This window comes from Castanea sativa, chromosome 11 (genome assembly GCF_040712315.1).
Source record: "Castanea sativa cultivar Marrone di Chiusa Pesio chromosome 11, ASM4071231v1".
In the NCBI taxonomy this organism is placed as follows: Eukaryota; Viridiplantae; Streptophyta; class Magnoliopsida; order Fagales; family Fagaceae; genus Castanea; species Castanea sativa.
The window spans coordinates 44,597,127-44,604,214 of NC_134023.1; the positions used below are offsets into that span (position 1 = coordinate 44,597,127).

Here is a 7,088-nt window from a genome sequence, read left to right on the forward strand (position 1 = left end):
GAAGAGGAAGTATTGGAAAAAGAAACAAGTAGATAAAATAATATTTAAAAAAGAATATCAAAATATTATTTATATAAAATATAGTGTATAGTAGATGAAATAATGTGGGTGTTTCGTAAAATTGGTTGTGTAATATAGAAAAAGTAAGTTTTTGTGTAAAATAGATAGAATCTTTTGCAACCATTGATGTGGTTGCTCTTAGTATTAGCCATCATCTGTGATCGTATGTTATCTCGACATGCCTTGAGCGTTTAGTCATTATATATTTAAGGCATCCCAAGAGCCCCAAAATTTTTGAAGACCCATCTATTTGTAGAATAAGCAAGCTAATCTTGAGTTAGACTATTGTTAACTTAGGATTCTTTAGTATATAAACCCTTCACTAGGTTTATTGTAAATAGAAGATATCGCTGTAATGGGTTTTCCTATGTAAGTGAAGGTAGAATATTAAATTGAAAAGCATTAAAATTATAGTCTTGCTTCTACTCTTTATTTTCTCTTTTTATTTCTTCATTCCTGAATGTGCACGCCTCTTCCGAAGCTAACAAGGTTGGAGATCCTAGAGATAGGAAGTGGACCATTAGTTACTATTTTTTACTTATTTTTTCTAATTTTCTAATACGGTTAGAAATAAACTGTTGCGTCTCAAAATAATACTAAAGCTATATATCATAATATCATGCACTAACCGATGCTATTTTTAACCTTCTTTGGTTACGATGGTCATATATAAATTGATTGCCAATTTATGGGTCACCACTAGTTCTACTACCTCTATAGATCAGCAAACTGATATATATCTTCAATAAAACAAGTCAACCAGTTCATTTCTAACATGAAACAAAACTTAACAAGGCCTGAAAGTAGTATAGACTATACAGTTTTAGAAAATAAAAGTGCTTTAAGAAAATTATATATTGAGGAGTGATGGGATGTTGTTGTTGGACAGCATGAAAGGAATACAATCAGCAGCAAATTGTAGTTGATGGAGAATGGAGATCGATTAATAATGTCACTTTATATCAGTAAACAATATCCACCTTCTTTTGTGCAAAACCATATATATTATATTAAAATGGAAATATGGAAGAAAACAAAGTTGTCACAGTGATATCACAAAAAAGTACAAACATCCGCAAACCTTGGACAATGACAGCATCCAATGGCCGAAAAGAAACCAATGACATCTTCAATCTTCTTAACCTGTATGTTAAATATAATTGTTTGATTATCACAGTCATCAATAACAAGGTTACTAATAAAATTATTTTTCATACTTGGAAACTTTAGCCATTTTTTTTCGGCAAACCGACAGAAGAACAATTAAAACAGCTACACCTGCTAGTACACCAACGATAATTGCTACTGTTTTTCCCACTTGGTCCTCGCTAGTAGAATCTATACAAATACCCCAAAGCAAAAGGTAGTGGGAATTAGTACTATACATAAGGATATGATAGGAGATTGAGCATGCTTGGCAGCCGCATATATAAAAGCTTTCTTTCTAACAATGTTTTATACATTAGTGCTATTTATATATTTCAGCCTTTGCAAGTTTTAAAATTTTGAGAAGATTAGATACAATTATTTTATTTGATCCATTTGGTCACTGAGAAGTGGAGGGAGAATAAGAAACCTTCTAAATTTTGGTTGGAATGATTGTCTTGAAATTGGAGCTTATCTTTTCTATAAGAATAAGGCTTTAAGAACAATTCATGGCACTTATATGAATGGGACATTATGGTTTAATAATATTGTAAAGGCTCAAATATTGACTCATTGATTGTTTAATAATAGGGTAATAACACCTTTTGCATCCATAAATAACTAACTTTAATTGAAAGCAAAAAGAATAAAAGAAATTGTTTAAAGAGATAAAAGATGAGGGAGAGGAATGGCACTTATAATGGAGGTTCCCTAAAGCAGTAGCTAAAGCACTTGTGACCCTTGATGCTTTATACTTTATAAAAAGATTACTTGCTGACCATTGGCTTTTGGGAAAAAAATTTCAACATTTCTTTCTCTCACTGTGGAAAAAACTAAAGTGGTCAATATAATTTTAAGACAGTACGTTTACTATGCCACCTTGTAGCAATAAGGTTCCACTACAAAAAAAGAGTCTACTAGCGAGGATAGAATACCCTCGCAAAAATTCAAATATCATCGCAAAAGGTTATTAGCGAGGGCATATGGCCCTCGAAGGCCGTCGTATTTGCTCTTGTTGCTAAAAGAGATTTTGCGACCATACCTTCGCAAATAAATAATTTACGAGGGCAATCCACCGTCGTTACTGAACAAATCCGCCCTCACAACTATATTACCAAACGACGAGAAAAGTCGATGACTTATTTTTAGCGAGGGGAAACAGTCGTCGTTAACAATTATTTGTGAGGACCTTTATACCCTCGCAATTAGTTATTTGCGAATTCCAAACTAATAACATACTTTTCAGCGACAAATAATAGCATCGCTAAAATTTATTTGTGAGGGCTTTTAACCCCTCGTAACTTATTTTTAGCGAGGAAAAACAGTCGTCGTTAATAACTATTTGTGAGGACTTCTATACCCTCGCAATTAGTTATTTCCGAATTTCAAATTAACGACGAGACAAATAACGTCGTCGTTAAAACTTATTTACGAGGGATTTTAACCCCTTGCATTTAGTTAGGAATAATAGCGACGACATTAAGCTGTCACTTAAAACGTTTTTGCAAGGGGCTATGGGACATCGCTATTCTATAAATTGCGAGAGACTTTGTTGTCACTATAAAGTTATTTATGACCAAATTTTATGTCATCAGTGATAATATTTTATATAATTTTTGAAATATTTTATTATTTATTTATTTTCAATTTATTTTATATAATTTTTGTTAAACTATCATATTACAATAGTACAATAATTACTCAAAATTGATACAATAGTACAATAATTACTCAAAATTGATCCATGGAAAGATAAAAATTCATATAAGTTCAAACTTTAAAATATAGAATATACAAAGAAATCCTAAAATTAAACCTTGTTTTAAACTTAAACAACTAGAATTATGCCAAGATCTATATTAGTCTTCCTCTGAGTCACCCTCCAAGCTGTTTTCAACCTCCTTGTCATTGTTTGAGTTGTCCTCTTCATCTCTGCTAGTACCATTCTTAAAAAAAAAAATAATAAAAAAAAAAAAAAAAAAAAGCATTATATATGAGTTAAAATGAAACAATTAAAGTGAATTTGTATTTGAATCAATGCTTTAATAAATAAGTACACATATTACTTATCAAATCTAATTATATAATAATATATCATAAACAACAGTAATAATTTTTTTTTTAATTTAACAACGATAATAACTTAATTTGATTACTTAAACCACTATCAAAATTAAATATAAATTAAAATAACTAATCGCTAACCCGTGCAATGCACGGTAAAATTACTGATAATGAAACATAAAGAAACATTGGGTTACTTTCTTAATGTATCTTAGCATCCAAAGGTGGTATATAACCTCTATGCTAAATAGAAACAAAAGAAGATAAGATTTGATGAGTATAATGAATCAAAGTACATATCGAGGCCTTTTATCTAACACCTAGCATATATAATCATTTGTTGTTACATTTGATCAAGATAAATATCCATTTGTTCTTCCTGACATAATCATTTTGGAAGAAAAAAAAAAATAGAAAACTCAAAGCATGCCGAAGATGCAATGGAAGAATTATGCGTTAGCATTGTTAAAAGCATATAATATGTGCAGCAATTAATTATCGGAATTAATAATAAAATGAAGTGTATTTTTCTAAATATTATCTAAAGCATATAATGCAGCCCTTAAATTGTAGTCCAGTGTTGAGCAGCAATGAATCCTCCATCATGAGCATGCATTAGGTAAGACTGAGTAATAAATACATAAGCAAAAAATACTTTAAAAGGAAAAGTAAGTTCTATTTACTATAGATTACTTTGAAAATACATATTATACCACATTCATTGTTCATCAAGCAGATGTAGCTCAAAATTTATTTGAAGCGCATAAATTCTAGCAGAAATCTTAAACTTATGTAATCAATTATTTCCATAAAACTATACCTCAATATAGATTCAACCTATCCAACAATCACGCAGCATTGATCTCATTTAAAAAATTCTCTTGTGACCAGCAAATCCAATTGTGTATGAATGTATACATATGAAGTTATTATTTTTCACTCAATTACAACTTAATATAGATTCACCCTTTACAAAGTTACATAGCGTTGTTAATTTAATAATTTCTCTTCTTACCATTAAATTCAATTGTGTGAATCTATACATCCAAAGTTATGGATCATCATAAGAGCCACTAAGTTCTGGATGTTAATTATGAGGAAGGTGCATCTTACATATTAAAAACATTGAAATTAAAATTCACTTAAAATACCAACAACAAAAGTAAGAAAGAAGTGTACAATCAAAGCCATTCAGACCTCACAACCATTAGTAAGTAGTTAATGCTTCCATAGCCCAAATCCAAACACCCAAAAACAGAAGAAAATATGAAAAGTATGTACCAGCATAAATCTAACATAATAAGCCATCTGCTACATTTGGTTGAGTGATTGTATACCATGAAGGAAACAGCCACAAAAAGAAAAATAAAACATAGGACTCAAATTCAATTCATCTCCTTTTTGACCATTTTCAAAGCAACCAAACAGAAGTTGAAGTTGCAAATTTTCATAGAATCTTGCATTTGTAACCAAAAATCACAAGATTGAGAAGATAAACCACAATTCAAAAGATTTAACATGAGTCAGATAATCATGTAGGTTACCAATCTTTCGAAAGATTTAACTTTTAACACCAAAATAAACCCAAAAAAGAAAAAAAGGAAACCAAAATCTCAGATATTAGAAAAAAATGTATGACTGCAATACAGAGGGAAAAAAGAGATATGAGTGGCTACCCTTAGATTGCAAATCAGCCAATCAGATTCAAACATTAAAGAGTGACATGTTCCACAGGAAAGAAGTCCATGGTTGCACCAGGAGACATAATAGTAGCATGGGCTGGTAATGAGAATGCACTCACCCTGCATAAGAGTGTATAGAGCAATATCTACTGTTAGAAAGATTGCCAAAACAGGGAACAATGACTAAAAAAATTGTTAAAATATAAATTGAACATATTCAATGCTAAACAATGCTTGAAACTACACCAGTTTGCAATTTAACATAAAAAATGCTTGGGACTCACTTTGTAGTTAAGATATCATTGGTGAATTTAGTGAAGTTTAGATACAAAATAACTTTAGGAAAGAATAGAAAACTATAAGATTTTTCCCTTATAATTCCTAAGTGATGGAAAGTTCTGTCTAGGCATTTCCTCGAACACTTAAGGGGAGCAGATAACACAAAACTGCAATGTAAATCTTCAACATTTAAAAAAAGGGAAAAAATGGTTAGTTTCAAATTCAGCAGTTGAAAGACAGTTTCTTCAAAAGACAAAATTAGAATAAGCATGGAGTTTTGTATACAACCATTAGCACTAAAGTTGGCTGCCCAAAAAACCTGGAGTTTGGGCATGGAGTTTTATAAGCATGAAGTTTTCACTCAATTTTCATCAAAGTAGGACATGATGTGATCCTTTCTGCGCTTACAACAGAGTAGCAGAAAATGCGAAGAGTTTGAATTTAATTTTCAGATTAACCTTGGATTTTGAATAATCAAATGCAGTAGTTTCAAAATATTTTCTGACCTTTTCATCAAGGGGATACAACGAAGATAACCTTCTCCCTTCTCACTATCTTTCTCTTCTAAATCAAGATTTATTGATTGAGACTTGAGGGTGTATATGCACGATCAAAGACCATCAGCCCCACGCCATACCCACGGCCAAAACCCATCACCAAAACTACTAGACCATCAGCCCCACGCCAGTCTCGCCAGCAACCCGTTAGACCCACGCCGATCTTGCAAGAAAATCACCAGACCCAAGGCCAAAACCCATCACCAAAACTAATAGACCATCAGCCCCAGGCCGGTCTCGCAAGCAACCCGATAGACCCATGCCGATCTCGCAAGCAAATCATCAAACCCACAGCCAAAACCCATCACCAAAACTACCAGACCATCAGATCCTCGCCGATCTTGCAAGCAAAGCACTAGACCCACACCAATATCACCACAAAAAAACACCACTACCACCGTGAGATAGAGAGTGAGGACTGAATGAGAGACAGAGATAGATAGAGAGAGAGAGAGAGAGAGAGAGAAAGAGAGAGAGGCTGGGTCTAAGATGAGCTATGGAGAGAGAGGGGATGAGAGGCTGTGAAGAGAGATATTTTAGGATTAAAATATAGTATTAGAAATTTTAGAACGGTGGCACTATGGCAAATTTTTTTTACAAGTTTACATGTTTTGCATTCGGCTGCTGTGCTCCTTTGGTCCTCAGAGCATTCACAGCAATAGAGATAAATTTTTAACTTTTTAGCTACACAAAAATTTACTTTATCTATTTTATATTTTCATTTCTTATAGTAGTGGAGCTATTTTTAGCTTTTAACAGAATAAAATAATATAAACACTACAATAAAATAATATTTCATTCAACCACCAACACACAGCCACATCCACCATCAAACCCATAAAAATCACAGCTCAGCCACAACCCCACTGTGCCCATCAAAACCAGTGAAGAAGAACAAAACAAAAACCCAGAAAAATCAACACAGTCAAACCGAAACCCATGCCCGATACTCTGTCCGATTCGGTACCGGCCGACGAGACTTGCGCTAATCATCAATCAGTGATCATAGACAGTGATGATGAGTGCAAAGCGAAACGAAGTGCTTCGATTTGAGGTAAGTCGGGTAATGTGGGACTCAATCAAACAAAATTACCAACCGGAGACAAACTCTGCACAAATCGAAGACAAATCCACGCGTCGATGCTACCCACGCTGTTAACATCCTCGCCGATGCTTTGGTTTCCGATTACGCTACAACTTTCTCTTGGCTTCGATCTCATCGCTCTACTCATGGGTCTGAGGCGGATGGCGGATCGGCAGCGTGGGTCTGAGGCGTATGGCGACGTGGGTCTGAGGCTGA

General features: G+C 33.3%; 1 long non-coding RNA gene across 1 annotated transcript; it reads right to left on the reverse strand.

Moving 5' to 3' along the window:
- Nucleotides 1–2,830: 2,830 nt before the first annotated feature.
- LOC142615163 (uncharacterized) lies at nt 2,831–6,326 on the reverse strand. The gene is made up of 3 exons (XR_012840676.1): nt 5,738–6,326; nt 4,947–5,072; nt 2,831–3,152 (listed from the first exon to the last, which is right to left on the reverse strand). It is a non-coding gene; the product is annotated as an uncharacterized LOC142615163 (long non-coding RNA).
- Between the last annotated feature and the right edge of the window lie 762 nt (nt 6,327–7,088).